This window comes from Schistocerca cancellata, chromosome 4, assembly GCF_023864275.1.
Source record: "Schistocerca cancellata isolate TAMUIC-IGC-003103 chromosome 4, iqSchCanc2.1, whole genome shotgun sequence".
Lineage (NCBI taxonomy): Eukaryota > Metazoa > Arthropoda > Insecta > Orthoptera > Acrididae > Schistocerca > Schistocerca cancellata.
In genome coordinates this window covers 218,043,221-218,067,062 of record NC_064629.1, presented here as the reverse complement: position 1 = coordinate 218,067,062, position 23,842 = coordinate 218,043,221, and positions in this window count along the sequence as shown.

Sequence of the window (23,842 nt, the reverse complement as noted above, 5' to 3'; positions counted from 1 at the left end):
TCACCTTGCCTAAACCAATTCTTAATTCAGAACATTTTACTCTGCCGATATTATCCAACCAATGCTAAAGCCTTTTTGCATACATATTTCAACAAAATTATGTATGTCGATTGTCTTCCTTGTTTCTCAACTGCTGCTAGCACCTTTTTATTAGCTAACGAGTCTGGTGCTTTGTCAGAGTATATTATACTACATAATGTAATAAATACACTCCTGGAAATTGAAATAAGAACACCGTGAATTCATTGTCCCAGGAAGGGGAAACTTTATTGACACATTCCTGGGGTCAGATACATCACATGATCACACTGACAGAACCACAGGCACATAGACACAGGCAACAGAGCATGCACAATGTCGGCACTAGTACAGTGTATATCCACCTTTCGCAGCAATGCAGGCTGCTATTCTCCCATGGAGACGATCGTAGAGATGCTGGATGTAGTCCTGTGGAACGGCTTGCCATGCCATTTCCACCTGGCGCCTCAGTTGGACCAGCGTTCGTGCTGGACGTGCAGACCGCGTGAGACGACGCTTCATCCAGTCCCAAACATGCTCAATGGGGGACAGATCCGGAGATCTTGCTGGCCAGGGTAGTTGACTTACACCTTCTAGAGCACGTTGGGTGGCACGGGATACATGCGGACGTGCATTGTCCTGTTGGAACAGCAAGTTCCCTTGCCGGTCTAGGAATCGTAGAACGATGGGTTCGATGACGGTTTGGATGTACCGTGCACTATTCAGTGTCCCCTCGACGATCACCAGTGGTGTACGGCCAGTGTAGGAGATCGCTCCCCACACCATGATGCCGGGTGTTGGCCCTGTGTGCCTCGGTCGTATGCAGTCCTGATTGTGGCGCTCACCTGCACGGCGCCAAACACGCATACGACCATCATTGGCATCAAGGCAGAAGCGACTCTCATCGCTGAAGACGACACGTCTCCATTCGTCCCTCCATTCACGCCTGTCGCGACACCACTGGAGGCGGGCTGCACGATGTTGGGGCGTGAGCGGAAGACGGCCTAACGGTGTGCGGGACCGTAGCCCAGATTCATGGAGACGGTTGCGAATGGTCCTCGCCGATACCCCAGGAGCAACAGTGTCCCTAATTTGCTGGGAAGTGGCGGTGCGGTCCCCTACGGCACTGCGTAGGATCCTACGGTCTTGGCGTGCATCCGTGCGTCGCTGCGGTCCGGTCCCAGGTCGACGGGCACGTGCACCTTCCGCCGACCACTGGCGACAACATCGATGTACTGTGGAGACCTCACGCCCCACGTGTTGAGCAATTCGGCGGTACGTCCACCCGGCCTCCCGCATGCCCACTATACGCCCTCGCTCAAAGTCCGTCAACTGCACATACGGTTCACGTCCACGCTGTCGCGGCATGCTACCAGTGTTAAAGACTCGATGGAGCTCCGTATGCCACGGCAAACTGGCTGACACTGACGGCGGCGGTGCACAAATGCTGCGCAGCTAGCGCCATTCGACGGCCAACACCGCGGTTCCTGGCGTGTCCGCTGTGCCGTGCGTGTGATCATTGCTTGTACAGCCCTCTCGCAGTGTCCGGAGCAAGTATGGTGGGTCTGACGCACCCGTGTCAATGTGTTCTTTTTTCCATTTCCAGGAGTGTATATTCGCTGGTACTCTCAGTAAATTAGTTGATAACTTGAAGATGGTGCCTTGTGGTATACTACACTTCCGAAGTTAGCTTGTTCTTTTCCCTGTTTGAAGTCTAAATGGTTCAAATGGCTCTGAGCGCTATGCGTCTCAACTTCTGAGGTCATCAGTCGCCTAGAACTTAGAACTAATTAAACCTAACTAACCTAAGGACATCACACACATCCATGCCCGAGGCAGGATTCGAACCTGCGACCGTAGCGGTCGCTCGACTCCAGACTGTAGCGCCTAGAAGCGCACGGCCACTCCGGCCGGTGTTGGAAGTCTAAAATTTTATTCTTCTCAGTAAATTTCACAGCCAAATCTCCTTTATTGTTTTTTGTATCGAATCAAAAGTTACTTACTAAAGAGTAATTTTTTCAACATTTTCCCAACTTTTACTTTAAAGTCGAACTTTACTAGCCTATAATATGAATTAATATTGTTTAGCAGTTCTTTTAATTCCTCATGAAGGTATACCACTTTTTCTGGGTACGAGCTGTTGGAGCATGAACTTATACTGTATACAGTGAGATTATTTCATTAACTTTAAATACTATTCATGCTGTTTTCTGTGACATTTCTTCAGGATTAACAATTTGTTTTTTAAGTTTCTGGTTAATGATAAAACATTCCACTCAGTGTCGTCATTGTTCTGTGCCTTTATAGTATAATACGTCTCCTGACAGCAGCTCTATCAGATCCATTTCATTTCTTCTTTCTTCTGGTACCCCAATGTTATTCCACCTCCAGTACCAGTAGCGTATCTTAAGTCTTGATCGCCGTGCAATTTACAGTCCCTATATGGAGTGTGGTGAATCTATTCGAGGCATGATATTTTGCTTTAAGAAATTTTCATGTAGCAAGGTGTGAAAGAATATGTAGTTGGGCGCCTCCCGGGTTACGACTACATTGGCAGAGTTCCGTCAGTCCATTGCTTTCAGTATGATTTAACGCAGGCCAAGAGACGAAGAGCTCAGGAAGGAGGACAGAAGGAAGGAAGATTGTGTTTAACGTCCCGTCGACATCGAGGTCATTTGAGACATAGCAAAAGCTCGTATTGTGTCAGGGATGGGGAGGGAAATCAGCCGTGCCCTTTCGAAGGAACCATCTTGGCATTTGCCTGGAGTGATTTAGAGAAATCAGGGGAAACCTAAATGAGGATGGCCGGACGCGGGTTTGAACCGTCATCCTCCAGAATGCGAGTCCAGTGTGCTAACCACTGCGCCACCTCGCTCGGCGTACAGCTCAGCAATTAGGACGTAACAATAGGTGCTGCAGAGTCCTACCCATAGTACCTTAACCTGTCTGGGCTGAATTGTTTGATGCGACGCATGTTCTATGCTAAACTTTAGCAGATTATGGCTCAGAGCAGTTTAAGTCCATTGAGGACTGGTTCTAAACGTTGAAGATGAACGACCAAAGAAGTAGTTTCCATGCTGAGTATAAACCAGCGATGGATTCCTTGTATGGTTAGTCAATGTCAGTAAATTACTCAACTAGTTTTCTAGAGCAGAAAGTAATGTGGGCCGTTTGGATAGTTGCAGACATCTACTCTCCACGCTGTTTACGATGCAAGTTGCAGAGCTGCTCTTCTGTGTCCGTTCATCCAACCCAAGTCTCCTTGGGTTGTTGTGACATAGGGCTATGGTGTGAATGATTATGTTGTACGGGATGGTATACGACTGTTATTGTAGCATACAGTTTGCCTGATTTATCTGCTGCAACTTGCGTAGCCTGGAAACTCCTAGCACTGACTAGCACTAACTACATGTGTACACTATGACGCTACACACTGAATGTGTGTGACAGAAGGCTCCAGAAAGGCAGCCGTAGGGATGCGGGCAACCGCAGTTCCATGTGCTCCTGTCACAACTCTCCGCCACCGAACCTACTGCTTACAGCGTATGTGATATCAGTGTATCTTCATACCAGAGCAACAATACAAATTACAGAAAAGCACGATACACAACTTTAAAAAGTGCGGCGCTGTGCAGTTGGATACCATGTTTATATCTGAATGAAATAAATGCGATCCATTAGGGTGAAGATAAAGGCAACAAACCAACATTGTAAAATTAACATACACTATCGATCGAGGTATCATATTAATGAGCTCGGCTTATATACGCACGTTTGCAAGCAAAATAAGGGTAATTGTCTACAAACATAATCATTAACAAGTTTAATTGAATCAAAGAAGAGAATTGTACATAACAGCAATTTAGTTTGTGCTAGAAAACCTTCGTGAAAACCACACACCATTTTCACAATGTATGTTTCATATGACTAATTTTGTTATTTTTAGTTGAATAACGTTGTCATAATTAAAATACTACGTAGTTTTAATAATAATTTAATTCTGTTAAAGTTATCAGAGAGCTGATTGAGGTAGGAGGAGGAGGAGATAACTTCCCATACAAAACATCTGCCACATTGTTACTAATGAAGTTTAGACATTATTAATAATAGAGGAAAACTGTGTAATCTTGCTATCTATATTTTTATTAGTTGTGGGTGAGGTGTTCGACTTCCAGCTTACTGCGACTTCCATAATTAATCACCATGTAATAGAGCAACATTCCATGTAGTTATAGATGAAGTTGCATTAAAGGTGCCTGCACAAATTCGGCGGCTAACGACGCGTCATTACGAATATTCATGCCCGATTTACTTGGATCAGCACTCAGAAACATTTAGTTTTTTATAATATTGCAATGCTTGTGTTATTCTGATTACGATGCAAAGTTCCTTTGGACATGCATGCATGTCGAAAGGAACAGGCACTGCGGCGACCACGGCCCTTACGAAACACATCAAATGAGTTCGAAATTGTGAATAAGGATTACCATTTAGTATTGTCCACATTATACAGGGACTCAGACGTCTGTCTATTGACTTGGCGCACAGCACGAACTAGTCTACTGCAGTTGTGATATTAAAATAAATAAAATTGCAGTTCTCTTACTACAATCAGTTCGTTTCAAGTACAGTGGTTTTCAGTAGCTTGTCCCACCAGGAAATTGGATGCATTGGTTCTATTAATTGATATGACAGCGATATAACTCAAATGCTGAACGCCGATAAAGGAGCGGCACGTTAGCTTCATGCTACTGTCCGCAGCATAATAATAATAATATCTATTACGTCGCACCACACGAAACTCCCCGCCCACACGGGCAATGCTGCCATATGGCGGCGTCCCGCCGGGAGGAATTTTGCATATTTTCATTACTTCTGATGGAACGCTAATAGGATTGATCTACGAAGTTTAAAGGAGTAGCATCATTTTGTTAGTCGTAGTCACTGTCGAGGAACTTCGCGACGAACCAACACTCTCAATAGATGACCAGAGAAGTCCAAACACGGAAAATTGGAAAAAAATGAAACAGAGAAATATGATAATCGAAAACTTTGAAGTGATGCAAACAATGATCATATTTTCCATCTATCAATCATTCTGTTCTGTCCCGTTGGGTACTATGCACTTTTACTTCGACAGAGCTTAATGGCACTTTTCCCCAAGTTCGTCTTCGCTTAACGCCTCTTTCCGTGACTGCAGGTGGCGAATACTGATCTTTCTGCTCATACAAGATGGTGTGTGGCATTTCTCTGTAATCTGAAACCACGAATTTTGGTATAATGTTTTGTTTAATTGAACCATCAAAGAAAGATACGAGTTATTAGAGCGTAGATGTTCTTCGTCCCTAAAGTACAAAGTTTTCCTTGTTTAGAATTCGAGACGTCGTCTTCCTTACATAGGGTGATTCCTTGATGATTCAGGGTTGACGGAGCAGGGCAAATTTATCATCCTGCGATATGGAATATAGACCCGAAACGACCTAATCAGAAATTGTAAGAGAAACTAAGATATTTCCAGTTTTACTCTTACTCTGCTGACCGCGACGGAAATCCATGTACTTACTTTTTTTAACAATTTTGGTCATTTGCAAAACTCACTGAAGGTGCTAATTTCACGAGAGTTATTCAAAGAAGTGTCCACAAGCTTCTATACGAGCAAAACATCTTCGTACCAAGTTCTTTAGCGTCAGTTCGCACAACAGCAAAATTTATCGAACAATGTCACAGGTAGTGACAATTCATACTAGAATTCCTCGTCCATCCTCTTCATATGTGTCGAACGTAACACTTTTCATGTGATCCTATATAATGAAATAAATTTACAACTGTTCGAGTGCTGATTAAAGGCTGCTCATCTGTGCGAGCAATTTCTTCTTCACACTGGTTGAGAGTTCCCACAGTTCGTTGGGCTCTAGTATTGTGCCTAACCGAAAATCAATGTTACACACTATCAGGTTGCAGAGGGTTACAACACCAACTACAGGCATACTGTAGAGCTCTTCCTGCGACGAAAAACGTATATTTTCAACTATTCTTATCTGTGGAATACTACGCCATCTCATAAGACCAAAACCATATCAGCATTTTCACAGATTTCTGGGTGGTAAATAGTATAGGATCGAGAAATATTCTCACACGCAGCAGCGTTAAGAAAGTAATCACCATCTTATACAATTTTTTTGTGGTCGGCATACAAGTCCTCATCCAGATTCAAGACAAAAGTTTATCTAGCAATATCATATCTGGTGAATTTTGAAAACACATGTATAAGAACGAGGAAATGGTAGAAATGGCACGTAGTGCAACGTATCGGAATGTACAGAGGAATATGTCGCCCTGCACTATCGTACCGGCCGTCGTAGCTCACTGAGTGAAGTGCTATGACATCTCACCTTCATCCACAAAGGAACTATGTTTCGAATCCTCCGCAGGTTCCTTTTTTATTTTTTTAGATGTTCTTTCCCTAGTTCTCGTCGTTTATAATCAGAATATCATTTTGTCACATGACAATAACCTATCACACGACAGTGGGATCCATTAAACTGTATGCATGTGTCTACGAACTGCGCAGTGCACAACCATAACTGGTTCTTTGAAGTTAATGTAAGGCGACTTTCCGATGAAGTACATAAACAATGAATATGTCGATATGCATTTGGTGTTGGGTGCATCCGATAATCAAGCTGTTACTGGTGCTGCTCATCCGTATCCTGCACAGTACCCTTGAAGGCACTATCCCGATATGAATGTTTTTCGTTTCGTGGAGCAATGCCTTTGGTGAATCGGTAATCTTCGTCCTCAAGTAATGGACTAAGCCCGTCCAAGGTCTAGACGTACTCCATAAACAGAGGAAGCGATTCTTGAAACCGTTCACCAATCACCTCCGTGAAGTTCCTATGATATTGCAATGCAATTTCAGATATCTCGAAGACTCGTTGTTGAAGTGTTGCACGATGACGAACTGCATCCATATCATTACACATTAACTCAACACCAGTGGCCAGAAGACCGCATTTGATGAGTACAGTTTTGTGAATGAATTTTTGCACCAAGTGGAAGACAACCAACATTTTATGAATAACGTGATATGGACTAACGAATCTAGCCTCACTGGTGGAGTTATTTTCAACCTCCACAACAGCTATTATTGGTCGTAACACAACCCACATGTCATCCATAAATATGTCTTTTAGGCAAGCTTTGGCATTAAGCAGTGGCCAGAATCGTGGGAAGAGTGCTTTTGGGTCCTTACGTATTGTCGGACAAGTTGAATGAAATACTTTGCTTGACGCATTAGAAAAATTTCCACTTGGTGTTCTGTGACTGTTAGAGTTTCAGCATGATGGTACATCGCCACACTCTGGAATGAATATGTGTAACAATTTAAATGAAGCATTTCCAGGGAAATGGATGGGTCGTACAGGTCCAATGTTCTGGCCTCCAGGTTCCCCAGACTTTAATTACTAGATTTTCTTTGTGGAGACACTTAAAAGTACAAGTTTATAATACTCCACCCATGAATGTACACGATCTAACAGCTCGTGTGCATACTCCTTCGGCACCGGTGGCTGCAGGTGTGTTGCCTAAGGTTCAGCGATGTATAACCCAGCGAGTAGCGAAGTGTTTCCACGTGCAAGGTGGTCGCTTTGAACATCATCTCTAAGGCTAACGTTGCTCGTAAGTGAACATATCGGCTCTGTGGACGTAATACTGGACGTCAAACGTTCGGAATGGAATTACTGTGCACAGCGAAATGTGCAATCTAGTGTAGCCTAGCTATTGTGATTTTTGTACCTCATTGGTTGCAGACGATGTTACCCTATCCATAATTATTTTCTGTTGGCTTTATTAGTATCAACGACGAAAGAAAGTGGTTGTTTACGACTGGAAGTAGTTCATGTTATTTCTTAATGTTTAAATAAAGGTAACAGAAACAGAAAGAAATACACAAGATACCGGCTTATGAAGGTGTAAATTGGATACAATTTGATGCTTTAACTGAAATAAAAAAACTTTGTGGTGCGAAGTCGACTCGAACCTCGACAAGTCCGCATACGCTCTCTCCACGGCATTGTTTCGTCTCACTGAGCTATTGGGTCAGCTCCCACACACGGCAGACTTGCTACCTGTTCTTGGCCACGCTGCAGACAGTTACAGTGTTGCCAGAGCCTCGTTTTTTAAATCGCATTTCTATTAAACCTATTGGCGAGACTAGGTTTACTAGATACACTTTTGTCTTGTATTGGGATGAGGAATCGAATGCCGAGCGCTAAGTGTGGCACATTATCGTCACAGTGTATGTGTGGTATATGGTCCAAAGCACCCGGGTACCCCTGTGTATTGTGGAACTGACCACTAGACGTCACGAAATGTTAAGCCGTCACTTTAAAAGGACGGAGGAGTATCGTGTTGTCAGTAAAGAATCAGTAATAGCAGAATGGATCGATCCAGAGTGTCCAGTGTATTTCAACGTGGACTAGTCACTGAATGTCACCTGCGTAACAAATCCATCAGGGACATATCAATCCTTCTGCACCCGCACATGCCCACTGCTGATAATGTGATTGCGAAATGAAAACGCTAAGTAACCACTGCAGCCGAACCAAGAGCAGGCAAACCTCAAGTACTGACAGACAGGAACCATCGAGTACTGTGAAGGTTGGTCCTAGAAAAATCTTATGACATCAGTGGGAAGAATTACTCGTGGGTAGTTGCCAACTGCTATCAGCAGTACAGTTAATACAGGGTGTTTATAAATGAATATCAGGATTTTAACGCTTTATAATATTTATTACATTAAACTTACAGTTATAAATGATATGTCAAATGAAAGAGCAACTCAAGCAGTTGTGTTTGGCACCAGTGCGCATGTGTAGCGCGCAATGTTTCCGCCGCAATCCGCTAGACAGTGGTAGCAGCGAATATGGCGACTAGTGAACAGAAAGAGTTTTGTGTTTTGCAGTTTGCAAAGACCGCATCTGTAGTTACTGTGCAACGTACGTTCAGGTTGAAGTTCGGTTGTGATCCTCCAAGTGATAATAACAGTCGTGGATGGTACCATCAATTAGAAGATACCAGCTGCCTTTGTAAAGGGAAGGGCACAAGGCGACCAAGAGTTAGTGAAGAGACTGTTGAGCGAGTGAGAGAGTCGTTCACTCGTAGTCCAAAGAAATCAGTCCGGAAGGCTAGTCGTGAATTACAAGTTCCCGTGTCGACTGTTTGGAAAGTTTTAAGAAAAAGCATACAACTACGTCCTTCCTGTTTACAGTTGTTACAGGCTCTAAAGCCGCAGACCATGGATTATGTGCCAACTTCGCAAACGAAATGTTGTTTCATGACGATGAAAATTTTCTGGATCATGTTGTCTTCGGTGATGAATCGACCTTTCACCTTAGTGGACATGTTAACACTCACAATGTGTGCATCTGAGGCTCAGAAAATCCTCACGAGGTGGTACAAATGCAATGAGATTCCCATAAAGTGAGTGTTTTTTGTGCCGTATCCCGGCGGAAAGTTTATGGGCCTTTCTTTTTTGGTGAACTTACTGTGACTAGCATTTCTTACCTTGATACACTAGAGCAATGGCTCTTCCCAAAGTTGGAAGAAGATGAGCCAGAGAACTTCGTTTTCGAGCAAGATGGTGCTCCACCTCACTGGCATAGCGAAGTACATGATTGGGTGAACTTCACTGTACCCAAGCGCTGGATAGGCCGCAAGGGGCCCAATGACAAGGTTTGTTTTGCATGGACTCCACGTTCACCCAACCTAACGCCATGCGGTTTTTTTCCTTTAGGGGCTTCATCAAGGATAGTGTGTACGTGCGTCCGCTACCAACAGACCTGCCTGAATTAAGAAACCGGATTGAAGCAGCTGTTGCTAAAGTCACTGAAGACACACTTATCAACGTTTAGGAAGAACTCAGCTATAGACATGATGTGTGCCGTGTGACAAATGGTGCTCACATTGAACATTTACAAGGTTCTTGGTAAAACTGTTTGAGTTGCTCTTTCATTTGACGTATCACTTATAACTATAAGTCTAATATAATAAATATTATAAAGCGTTAAACCCCAATATTAATTTATAAATACACTGTACAATGACTGTGCTTATGAGTTAAGAGAAATGGGTACAATGGTGGAGCAGCTACTCATAAGCCACACATTTCTGTTCGTTGATGTTAAGCAACGCTTCATGTGATGCAAAGAGTGACGTCATTGGACAATGGATGACCGTCAACGAGTGATTTGGAGCAATGAATCACACTACACCCTGTGGCAGTTTGTTGGAAGGAGATCAAATGGTTCAAATGGCTCTGAGCACTATGGGACTCAACATCTTAGGTCATAAGTCCCCTAGAACTTAGAACTACTTAAACCTAACTAACCTAAGGACATCACACACACCCATGCCCGAGGCAGGATTCGAACCTGCGACCGTAGCAGTCCCGCGGTTCCGGACTGCAGCGCCAGAACCGCTAGACCACCGCGGCCGGCGGGGAGGAGATCGTTACCTGCCAACATGAGTAGAGCCAACAGTGCAGAACAGAGGAGTTAGTGTTACGGTATGGGGGTGTTTTTTGTATTTAGTATGTGGTCCACTTACTGTGTTGAATGCGAAAGGATATGAAACCATTTTCCATCATTGTATACAGCGTACAGTAGCGGAGCAGTACTGAAACAATAACTGTTATTGTCAATGCAACCTGTCGTAAAGCAGCATCTGGGAGATAATGGTTTGTGGAGAGGAACATTCCTGATATGGACAGGCCTACACAGAGTCCCGGCCAAAACCCAATGGAACACCTTTGGTATGAGCTAGAGCGTCGAATTCGCTGTAGGCTCCAGTGTCCACCATCACTATCTACTCTGGTTTTGGCTCTTGAGGAATAATGGGTTGTCTTTTCTCCACACACATTTAGACACCTCACTGAAAACGTTCCAAGCTAAATTCAAGCGGTTATAGAAGTGTAGGACGGACACACTCTATATTAATGTCCACCAACAGGTGCCCGGATACTTTTGAACAGAGAACGTAAATATGTTGCAAGTAAATAATAAAATACAGCAGAAAACCCTCTTGATTTAAGGGTAACAATCACATAATATTGCGAAAGAGAGAATACTGCACTCTCGTAACAATACAGACCAAAGGAATAGGAAGACATCATATGAAAGTCAATCAACGAATACAATGCTTCTGTACAGTTTTTCGAAAATCCGTATGGTGCTGAAAGTGAAGACAGCGGACAGAGGTTCCAAATTTAAAATCTGACGTTTAGAAGTGCACTTTACGCATGAAGATACTACCATACTGATGTTTGATTGCCGCACATACACAAATATGAGAGAGTTTGATATAAGCACCATCCAGTAATGAAAAATAATTCAGATACTTAAAGTGAACAAGGAACTAGTCCCTAACTGAATTCCAGTTTGATTTTACACTGAATACTCGGTGTTATGGGACCTTTTCCTAGCCCAAATGAAACTAGACTCTCTTCGGCAGCAAACAGTCTCACGAGACTATAAAAAAACTTAGGTGAGTTCCGACAACAAAAACGGTGCAGGGTCAGATGACAGACTTACAGACCAGTATCTCAGATGTTAGTCTGTTGCGAGGACCTCGAAAATATTATATTCTGATCACTATGTCATTTCTGGAAAAAAACAAGTATATCACGAAGTATCAGCACGGATTCAGGTAAAACCACTAGCGTGGAAAACAACTTTCCTCATTTTTACATATTTTGCAAACAACAGATGCTGGTGAAGAGCTAGATATCGACTGCCTGGATTTCTGGAAGGCGTTCAATACAGTACGACATCGTTGACCACTAACTACGATACTATCGTAGGGAGCATCTTCATTCGCTCGAAAAATATTCTTTCAATATTCCTTGCTGTTTCTTACACATTCTCGGAATTAACTGCTGCACAGTTTACTGTAGAACACACGATTCTGTTGAGGAAGAGATGGCAACATCGTCAACTGGTGTTTCGGTATTGCAACTTATAAACGTGGCTGGTTTTGCAAATGAAATATCGCATGGTACACTTCAAACATGGTCTTTCCACTTTTGAAGACATTGACATTTTTCGGTTGTTATGTTTCAGAATAAGTATTTTTAATAGTTGTTTGACGTGAATGAGCATAATATATTTGTGGATCTCACACGCCTGCGTTAACAATAATGTTTCAAAAGCATTTTTAAAATCAGAGGCGTCAGTTGTACGCTCTGGAATTAAGTAGAATCGATCCATAATTTTAGTCGAGTGAAGAATCTCGTGTAAATCTTGCTTACCTTTGTTCTACAACGCGCCATGTATTAATTAAGTCTGAAAAATTTGCTCTAATATTTGGCTCTTGGAACAATTTTAGGGACACGCAACGGAGTAACGAGAGCGCAACTGCACCGAAAACGCGTTTTGTGAAGATTGTCACTCTTAGCATTTGACATTTCCACTCTTTGTCCATAATTACAGCTGTAACGATTTATGTTCCTCAACACAACACACCTTCTAAATATTGAAGTCCCAGACGTCTTTGTGTATAATCTCTTCGGCTGTTTTAGAGATTTTTAATCTCCAGAAGGTTTATAGAAAATTTCTGGCGCCTATTTTAAAATAAAAAACAAATACGTTCTTGTGGAATATTTCGTCTTAATGTCCCTCTAAAATGAAGATTACTTGACTGACACAATATAATCCACAACTAAACGCAATAGCACATATGACACGAACAAATAAATAAATATCTGTTCATATCAAAACATATATTCTTCTGTGTTAGTCTACTCTGTCTTTTAATAGCGTAAACTATTATCGATGTGAGGGTAGTTTTAAATGAAAGCCGTAGCAGAGTTATATTACACCACTGCATGTTTGTAACCGCAACGTGGGCGCTCAACTACAATATATTGTGCCTCGTTATTTGCAGGTTGCTGACAGTAATTCATATGCTTCAATAAATGTGGCAGCAACACACGGCTAGATGCGAATATGCAGGTACACCTAATTAGCATTTATTCTGTCTCTTTCGTTAAGTAATTACGATGTTACAGGTCGATTTTCAATACGGATCTAGTCTGTGTCCTTAACCACGACGTATACAAAACTCTGAGACTTTTCAATTAATCTCAACAGCGCTCTTCAGTGTGCACGGTGTATCACGTATTACACGCTGCAACAGTGTTTCAAATCAAAGTGCGCCATTCTCAGCCCCTCACATTTGAGCGAACCTGCTGGGCGACGTCCGTGCACTATTACTTTGAGCAGGAGATCGCTGACGGCACACCACGTACCACTACAATGGGCTCATCGGGGGAGGCAGTGGTGAGCCGATACGTAACAAATCGTCCTCTCTGATGAGTCCCACTTTTATTTCGCTTGTAATGATGATGGGGTTCGTGTGAAGTACTGTAGAGCTGAAAGCCTCCCTCGAAGTATATTAGCTTGCTTCATCCTGATGGAAAACCCGGCCTGAAAGTTGGGGGCTCCATTGTGCATCGTGAGCCATCAGGCTGCTTTGAATTGCCGTCACACTAGACAGCATCAAGTTGCATCAGAGAGATATAGATTTCTGGGTAAATAACAAGGGAGGAATATTACAGTTCAACGTACCGTCAACGTCGAGGCTATTGAAGATGAGCCAGAGACCTCTAACGCACCCAATTCTCGGGTCTTTCGGTTCACGCGGACATCACATTTCTACCAACCTCGTATTTCTTTCATCCACTAGCCGCTGTGACACTTCTCCAACAATAATTAAATTTTGCCTTAAGTGGAATCCTTGTGATATATCTTTTCTCAGGTTGGCGTTTAATACCTCCTTGATATTTATAACATTAATTTATAACACGTTATCACAAAATGTACTAACATTACGAAAAACCGATTTTCGCAATGTCCACTTGTCGCACTCCACTTTCCATTTAATCATTTCATTGTAGCAAAATAGATCATATGTAAAATAAATTTTCATTAACTGACAATTTATTGAAGGCGCTGTAATTTTTAAAAACACAAGGACGTTTTAACGTTCCGGTTGTTGTAATCATTCAGTGAGGCAGCAAGTTGTGTTAAGGCATTTTTCATTCTCTCTAACTGTAAGAAGCCAACGGCTTTGCCGCAATGGTAATACTAGTTCCCGCCAGATCACCGAAATTAAACGCTGTCGGGCTTGGCTACCACTTGGATGTGTGATCGTCCGGATCTGTAGCGTGTTCTTGACTAGCGGGGTGCACTCAGCCCTTATGAGGCAAATTTAGCAGCTACTTGATTGAGAAGTAGCGGCGCCGGTCATTAAAACTGGCAACGGCCGGGAGAGCGGTGTGCTGACCACACGCCTCTCTATATCCGCATCCAGTGACACCTATTAGCTGAGGAGGTCGGTAGCGGTAGGCCTTCCGAAGTCATTTCGAACGGAGAGTTTAACAGTGAGAACGTGAGATTACTTTATTTACGAACCTTTCTGACAAAACTTGAATCAGGCCATGCCTTTTCCAGAAACCCCATGTCCATCTAGTATTCAAAGAACCACGTACTCCACCATCTTGTTAGTACCTCTTTCCTATTTAGTTAACTGCATATACATTCGAATTGTGGGTCCCTATTAGCATAGATAAAAACTTTTTTAAAAAGGCTGAAAAATCTAACCCTCAAATTAGTACGCATAAAACTCCAAAAAACATATCACAAAAAATTAATCGACAACAGAATAGGAACACCGTTTTCGGATTATGTCCGCAATTGAAAGGCAAATATTATTACTGAAGAACGAAGAAAAAATGTCGATTAAATTTCGTCATTGTATCTGCTATGAGAATATGACCGTCATGCTGCAGAGACATAGCGACCAGGCGATTGGCATTCGTTGCGAGCCAGAAAGTTTCATCTCTAACTGTTCTTGAACAGTACAGGCGAGGACAGAGGCCAGAGTACGTTCAATGATCACAGCTGGCCCTACCTTTTTTCTGTTGAGGATCTGCGTGATATAAAATTCTGAGAGTTTACTGAATAATTGGCGGAGCCGGGCACCAGTTGTGAGATGTGCTTTTGAGAGGCGTACGGAATTCGAGAATTGTTCAACCATAGGTCGCGCGGTCTGCGGTACGTGCGGATGGGTGGAGACCGAAGTACAGCTTCTATACTTTTTAAGACGTTGTTACCACTGTTCGTGCTGCTGTACATTCTAGTAAGAACTGTCTTCTTCAGCTAGCGTCGTGGAATAACACATTAAGTAGCACGCAACTGGAATATGCACCATTACTAATACTGCGCTAGCAACACAATATCCCATATGGCCGGCTAACTGGTAATCCCTTTGGTGATCAATCAACGACTGACGTCAGCTATCAGCAGTAGCTCGGGCTCAGTGGGACACATATTGTTACTGACAGTATCCGTTCTGTAAAACTCCACTTGCCGTAACGCTATGCATTACTGTGATCATACCCCATAACAGCCACTTAAATGACGTATGAGCAGCTGTTTCTTAAATTTTTCATTGTTTGTCTGAAAACAACTACTTACAGTTCCAGCAGCTCCGTTCTTCTATTAGAGGACGACGTCTGTTGAATTTCGCACCCGTTAACTGAAACAAAGCAAAGAACTCTGCGTTAAACTCATTACTCTTGAGGTGAAACGAGTTGTATGTCTACATTTCCTTGGATATGAAACTAGAAATGACTGTCTTTGGGACAATAAAGAAACAATTGTAACAAATTTGTCGTGTATACCCGTTGATAAAGCGGTTCATTAAGATATACTTTTAGCGTAAATATGAAACTTACGGAAAGAGAATTCTTTTAATGAGACATAAAGAACCTCTGTGTTTACAAATCTCTCATTTATGTAATGTACACCCCAAGAAAAGAAAAGAAAAAAGCGACTAATCACGAAGGAATTATCAGAATAGAACCGAAATCAGTAGATGTGATGTATTTGTACAGACAAACCAATGATTACAGTTTCAGAAAAATTGGATGATTTATTCAAGAGAAAGAGCTGAGCAAGTCAGAAACGCGTTGGCTCATGTCTGGCCCTTATGCAAGCAGGTATTCAGCATGGCAATGATTGACCGAGTTGTTGGATGTCCTCCTGAAGGATATCGTGCCAAATTCCGTCCAATTGGCAAGTTAGATCGTCAAAATCCCGATCTCAATGGAAGGCCCTGTTCATAACACTCTATACGTTCTCAACTGGGGAGAAATCCGACGACCTTCCTAGCCAAGATAGGGTTTGTCAAGCAGGAAGACAAGCAGCAGAAACTCTCGCCGTGTGCTTGCTGGCTTTATCTTGCTGAAATGTAATCCCATGGTGACTGGCCATGAAGGACAAGAAAATACGACGAAGAATATCGTCAGCTTACCGCTGTGCTGCAAGGGTGCCGCACCCCAGACCACCACTCCCGGTTATCGGGCAGTATGGCGAACGACAGTCGAGTTGTCATCTCACCGCTGTCCTAGGCGTTTCCTGACACGTCCTCGCTGGTCATCGGGGCTCAGTTGGAAGCAGGACTCATTACTGATGACAATTCTACTCCAGTCAATGGTATTCCACGCCGAAGAAGTGTCTGGAAGCGCCCTGGATAGCGGTGGGATACCAGTCTGACTGTCGCCCGCCATACGGCCCAACAGGCAGGAGTTATGTTCTGGGATGCCATTACTTTTCATAGCAAAACCTCTTTCGTTGTTATCCGTGGCAACCATACAGCACAGCGGTACATCGACGATATTCTGCGGTCCGTTTTGTTAGCCTTCGTGGGGAAGCCATCCTGGGCTTACATTTCAGCAAGATGATGCCAGCAAGCGCACGGTGAGAATTTCTAACGTTTGTCCTCGTGCTTCCCAAACCCTTGGCCAGCAACGTCACCGTATCTCTCTGCAACTGAGTACTTTTGGAGCCTTATGGATAGCCTGCCCCCCTCACCCACCCACCATCCACCCACCCCTCAACCTCCAAGCATCTCAGGATTCTGACGATCTAATGCTCTATTCGCACAGAATTTTGCACGATCTCCCTCAAAAGGACATCAAAAAACCCTATCAGTCAATTCCAAGCCCAGTAACTGCCTGCATAAGTTCCAGAGATGGACCAATACGTTACAGACATACTCAGTTTCTTGAGCTCTTTCTCTTGAATAAATTATCCAAAATTTAGAAATTGTAATCATTGGTTTGTCTGTACATATACATCCCGTCTACCGATTCTGTCCCATTTGGATAATTCCTTCACAGTGCAACGTTTTCCATCTTCTTCTTCTTCTTCCCCTTCGAGTGCGTTTCTACTTGTGTCAATGCATATTTCTATACCATATCATTTACAGTAATCACACATATGTCTGCAGTCTCTATCAGTTGGCTATGCGCACCGTAACAGTACGTTTAAGACCCATATTTGACTTTGCAACCTATGCTTTGTGAAGCAGTGATGCGACTCTTACACCGTTGTCCCTGACTATATGAAGGAATTTTAGCTATTTATGCTTCTTTAACATCCCTGCCAAATAGTAGAACATTAAACGCAATTATAAATAATGGTTCAAATAGCTGTAAGCACTATGGGGCTTAACATCTGAGGTCATCAGTCCCATAGACTTAGAACTACTTATACGTAACTAACCTAAGGACATTACACACATCCATGCCCGAGGCAGGATTCGAACCTGCGACCGTAGCAGCAACGCGGTTCCAGACTGAAGCGCGTAGAACCGCTCGGCCACAACGGCCAGCATTTATTAATAATCTTAAACTGGAACAATAGATTTCTGTACGTAATCCATTCACCCTCTAACATACTCAAATCTAATTAGAGGTCGCCCTAAAAAGTCTTTCTTTCCAATTTTGGTATGTGCAGCCCTACGGTAAAAGAAATACATGACAGATATAAGGTACAAGTGTTGATTCATGAACTACACGTACATGGACCTGTAAACCGAATGGAGTAACTTTTTTTTCGTATTCTAAATATCAAAAACTGTGAAATAAAATCCAAGCAGTCGAGACATCAGAACGCATAGACCCTGACTTGTCTTCCAATATGTAGCCAATTCATCACAGAACTACCTTTAACTGCTCTGCGTGCTATAATCCTTTTACAATTCTTTGTAAATGCTTTACACACGCATAGTCAGTTGACGATGTCAAATTAAACACCTTCCAGCCGTCAATTTTCAACCTTATTTTATTATGCAACCAGTTTCGGCGCTTTAGTACGCCTAATAAAGTAAAATAAGGTTGAAAACTGACGGCTGAAAGGTGTTTGACATCCTCAGTCGACCATCCGAGTCCCGCGATCATCGCTAAGAACATGGACATACAGAGACATAGTCAGTTGGATTTTATCTAGCTACCGCACTGGATAAAGAGTGCTCCTGGAACAGCAGGGCGTGTGACGTCACTGGGATCCGTACTATCGAGTACTGGACTATAGGATGAAAGCCCAACATAGGACAGACAAACGTGCGGTATCATAATAGTCAGATGAGTCTTGTATATAATTCATTTCGTAATACAATTAAATTGGCAACCATTCGTAAACAATAATTTTAAATGCTGCTTGTTTGCTCTGTGGGCATGAATTAACATTTACCAACAGTAACCGAGCAATGGACATTTTTGTTACATCATGAATATATGGAAGTGTTATTGTTTTCCATAATCTCTCTAACCGCGCGTACCATCTTTTGACATTACCAGATAGGATACTCCATTTTTGAGGCCGTGGAGGCATTCGGCCTGCACGGGCCACAGTCTCAGATGTATACCGTGAATACCTAGTTTGAAGAAAAATCCACACCACCAGAGTTGGGCAACAGTGTGCTGATAACAACGAGCATTGGTGATCATCTCGGATTCTAGCTACCTGCTACGGTATCAGGTTCGAATCCTGCCTCGGGCATGAATGTGTGTGATGTCCTTAGGTTAGTTAGGTTTAAGTAGTTCTAAGTTCTATGGGACTTATGACCACAGATGTTGAGTCCCATAGTGCTCAGAGCCATTTTTTTTTCTAGCTACAAGTACACAAGCTACTGTTAGACAAACATCCGCATGTTTAATGCTGGACAGTTGCGGCTGATGGGTAGTCTAACCAACCAGTACCAACAGCTCACTGTGTTGTAATCACTGCCTCCGTACGTGTTCCCTTGCTCAATATAGCTTACAGACCACAGAGATTGACATGAACGCAGTAAAATCGCAACTGTACGTCAAAAGCCTGGAAGAGGGTCACATGGTCTAACGGCACTTTATACACATTCGAACAGGCCGCTATTACGTAACTTGTACCTCGAAACCCACATAACCTGATAATCAACCATGCTAATAGAGGGGCATTCAGTTAGATGGTGGAAGTTTGGGTGGGGGGGGTATTTTTACACAAGATGAAACAAAGCCCCTGATACGACTAATAAATGCCGAGCGATACTGGAACCCGCCTGTCCGATCATGTGCAGTTGTCAGCTCACCTCCAGAGGTCCACGGAAGATCTGTACCTTCAGCAAGGCACTGCACTACCCACAATATGTGAGCATGATGTTTAAATGACCACTCCACGAACATAAGGTAGATCGTTTGCCCCCCTGTGTCCCCTGATCTAAATCCTACTGAGAACATCTGGGATGCCATCGAGTGCGCAGTTAACCAATTCCAGCTAGTCTCGTGTGTTGTGACTGGCGCTTGATTGGCATGGGTCAAGATAATTCCGCCAAAGATGTCTCATGGAGGCCATACCACGACGCTTTGCCGCGGTCACCAGAGTGGAATTAAGTGCTATGCGCTGTTACTCGAGAGCTTCTAAATAAAATGCTCTTATGCCTACTTACTATATTAGCTGTAGCACGAAAAATATGAAAAGTTGTGAATCTGAATTTCTTTAAAAAAGGGCTGAATTTTCCCATTTTAAAAATACACAGCAACATTATTAGCTTATAGAAAGATATGAGGTACTGACGCCATTCCAGCTGACTTTCCAGGTGATTTCGTCGCAGCTGTATTCAAAAAGGGGGATAAAACTGACGGCAGCAACTGCCGTGGAATATTCCTACTTTCGGCTGCTCGGAAAATCCTAGCCAGGAATGTGTCTGCCAGAAATGCTGTGTGGTTTTAGTCTAAATCGAGTCACAGTCGATATGATTTTTAGCGCAGAAGTGCAGACGAAATCAAGAGAACAAATTCTTCCCACCTACAGGGTGATCCGAAAGAGTTACAGAACATAAAAATAAGCACTTTAGTTATGGTAGACATGGTCACTCATGGTAGAAATGATTTACACAGAAGATAATTTATCACGCTAATTATAGCAGTATCATTCATAGGAACTGCTCTAATGCATGACCGTTGGCCTGTATGCGCACAGTACATCATCAGACCGTTGATTGTCCTGTCCGTTTGAAGATTTTTGGCGTATCCGCAATGGTACCAGCAGCGACGGTAATTCTATAGAAGAGGTTTTCTTCGGATTCCACAACGGTTTCATGCACCAGCTGTTTCACATGTGTACAGTGCCAGAAAGGCATCACGTGTGTCACGTGAGCTAGGTGGCCAGGTCACAATGTCGTTTCAGATGATTCACTGCTGAAATGGGCTGGCGCCCCATCGTGCTGGAAGTAGATCCTTTGTATAACATTCGGATGTACGTCCTCCAGTAGTTTTGACAACACATATACCACGAAACTGCGAAATTCCGTACCGTCGAGGCGGAATGGTAGAATGTATGGTTCAATCAACCTATCACCAAGAATCCGGGCCTATACATTAACACCAAATCACTGCTGACGAACACGAGGGCAAATACCTAGTGAATTCGCATGTGGTCAAACATGTGAATTGTGGATATTTGCATGTCAGTACACATTCTTCATCTGCGACACCGTCACAACAGCTTACGAATACGTCAATGCTAGTAACAAAATGTCCCCTAACGTTACAAATTAACTTCAGAGACCAAATTTTCCTTATCGAAATATACAAGGTGTCCGGGACAGATGTATGCAAATACATTTGTTTATATTTCAGTACCTATTAAGGTTTATAAGTTTTTTGGTCCAATATGGTACCCAAACATTTTTGTGCACCTTGGTAAAGATCAGTGTGGGCACCATTTGTAGTGCGACAGATGTCTAAACGGTAAAAAGCTTCCCGCCTCATGTTCATCAGCATGGTAGATCTTATGACCTGCACTGCAGCACAAATCTGTTTTCTCAAGTATACCAGATCTCGAACCGCTGTTCTGTGAACAATGTCCTTGATAAACCAGCATGTGCTGAAAAAATCCAGCGGAGACAGATAGGGAGACGGAGGAGGGGGGAGGGGTCAATTGGATCCCCCCCCCCTTTCCGTTCGAATGGTCAGGAAACGTCTCATGGAGAAATGTGGTAACATTCCCGTGATAGTAAGGTGAGGTACCATCCTGCTAGAAAATGATGTCGGGAAGCATATGTCGAACTTCATAGTTCACCAACATGTCGATATAGGTGTTGCCTGTCACTGGCACGCGTACACCACGGGACTATTTGTTTTTCATGAAATGGTGAGGGTCACATCTTGGAAAGTGTCTCTGTCGATTGCGTATTTACTCAACAGCATAAAATATCAAGTTCATTCGGTACAAGGATTTTCTTGTGTTTACTCCTAGCCGATACAGACTGTATTTGTTTCGATGTTCTCTAGCTCCTGTATTAATTTTAATGAATAGTTTCGGAACATCCTGTAGATGGCCTTCATATATCTCCTCAAGATGTTCGACTCTGTTAATAGACAGATCATATGGCGAGTCGTAGCCTCAACTGCATGCTGCCTAAAATAGGCAGGCTGATTAAAAAGGGTACGCAAAAATTCAAGTAGTTGATAGAGGAGTCAACATTCACTGAATAACAAATTTTGATTAGAAGCGATGGGTATGCCTATGATCTTTTAACGTTGTGAGTATATTTTAGACATTCCTTCATTTATTTTAAAAAAACTTTTCATATGGTTCTGACCACTAAGGGACTTAACGTCTAAGGTCATCGGTCCCCTGGAACTTAAACGTAACTTACCTAAGGACGTCACACACGTCCATGCCCGAGTCGGGATTCGAACCTGCGACCGTAGCGGTCGCGCGGTTCCAGACTGACGCGCCTAGAACCGCTCGGCCACACCGGCCGGCTGTTAATTTTAATATCCACAAAATGTGGTGATATTGTACTTTCCTTTTTGCAGTGTGGTTGCACGTGACAATGCGGCTTTAGGCCGCAAAATCGGTTGTGTTTTAATAAACAACAGTTTTACCAGCTGTTGTTGGAGTTCTTCCTAACATCATGGCTTTAACGTAGAATCATTGTGTGGGCTGAATTTTAGTTTTCTAGAGCCATAAGAACTGCGTTGATTTAACAAGATATTTCTGACTGTTCCAGCACGTTCAGAAAGTCTAAGGGTTTAACTGTAAGGAAGTTGTGATTGTCACAAAAATTAATTATTCATGGACTACGAACACATACAGGAAGATTCAGCTAAACTATGTGATCAAAAGTATCCGGACAACCCCAGAGCCGGCCGGAGTGGCCGAGTGGTTCTAGGCGCTACAGTGTGGAACCGCGCGACCCTTACGGTCGCAAGTTCGAATCCTGCCTAGGGCATGGATGTGTGTTATGTCCTTAGGATAGTTAGGTTTAAATAGTTCTAAGTTATAGGGGACTGATAACCTCAGAAGTTAAGTCCCATAGTGCTCAGAGCCATTTTTGAACACCCCAGAAACACACGTTTTTCACGTCAGGTGCATTGCGCTGCCACCAAGTGCCAGGTACTCCATATCAGCGACCTCAGTAGTCATTAGACACCGTGAGAGAGCAGAATGGGGCACTCCGTGGAACTCACGGACTTCGAACGTGGTCAGGTGATCGGGTGTCATTTGTGTCATACGTCTGTACGCGAGATTTCCACACTGCTAAACATCCCTAGGTCCACTGCCGTTGATGTGATAGTGAAGTAGAAACGTGAAGGGACCCGTACAGCACAAAAGCTACAGGCTGACCTCGTCCGTTGACTGACAGAGACCACCGACAATTGAAGAGGGTCGTAGTGTGTAATAGGCAGACATCTATCCAGACAATCATACAGGAATTCCTAACTGCAACAGGATCCACTGCAAGTACTATGACAGTTTGGCGGGAGGTGAAGAAACTTGGATTTCATTGTCGAGCGGCTGCTCATAAGCCAAACATCAAGCCGGTAAATGCCAAGCGACGCCTCGCTTGGTGTAAAGAGCGTAAACATAGGATGATTGAACAGTGGAAAAAAGTAATGTGGAGTGATGTATGCCGGCCGCGGTGGCCGTGCGGTTCTAGGCGCTCAGTCAGGAACCGCGTGACTGCTACGGTCGCAGGTTCGAATCCTGCCTCGGGCATGGACGTGTGTGATGTACTTAGGTTAGTTAGGTTTAAGTAGTTCTAAGTTCTAGTGGACTGATGACCACAGATGTTAAGTCCCATAGTGCTCAGAGCCATTTGAACCATTTTTTTTTTTTTTTTGAGTGATGTATCACGATACACAATGTGGCGATCGGATGACAGGGCGTGGGTATGGCGAATGCCCGGTGATCGTCATCTGCCAACGTGTGTAGTGCCAACAGTAAAATTCGGAGGCGGTGGTGTTATGGTGTGGCCATGTTTTTCAAAAATGGTTCAAATGGCTCTGAGCACTATGGGACTTAACAGCTATGGTCATCAGTCCCCTAGAACTTAGAACTACTTAAACCTAACTAACCTAAGGACAGCACACAACACCCAGCCATCGCGAGGCAGAGAAAATCCCTGACCCCGCCGGGAATCGAACCCGGGAACCCGG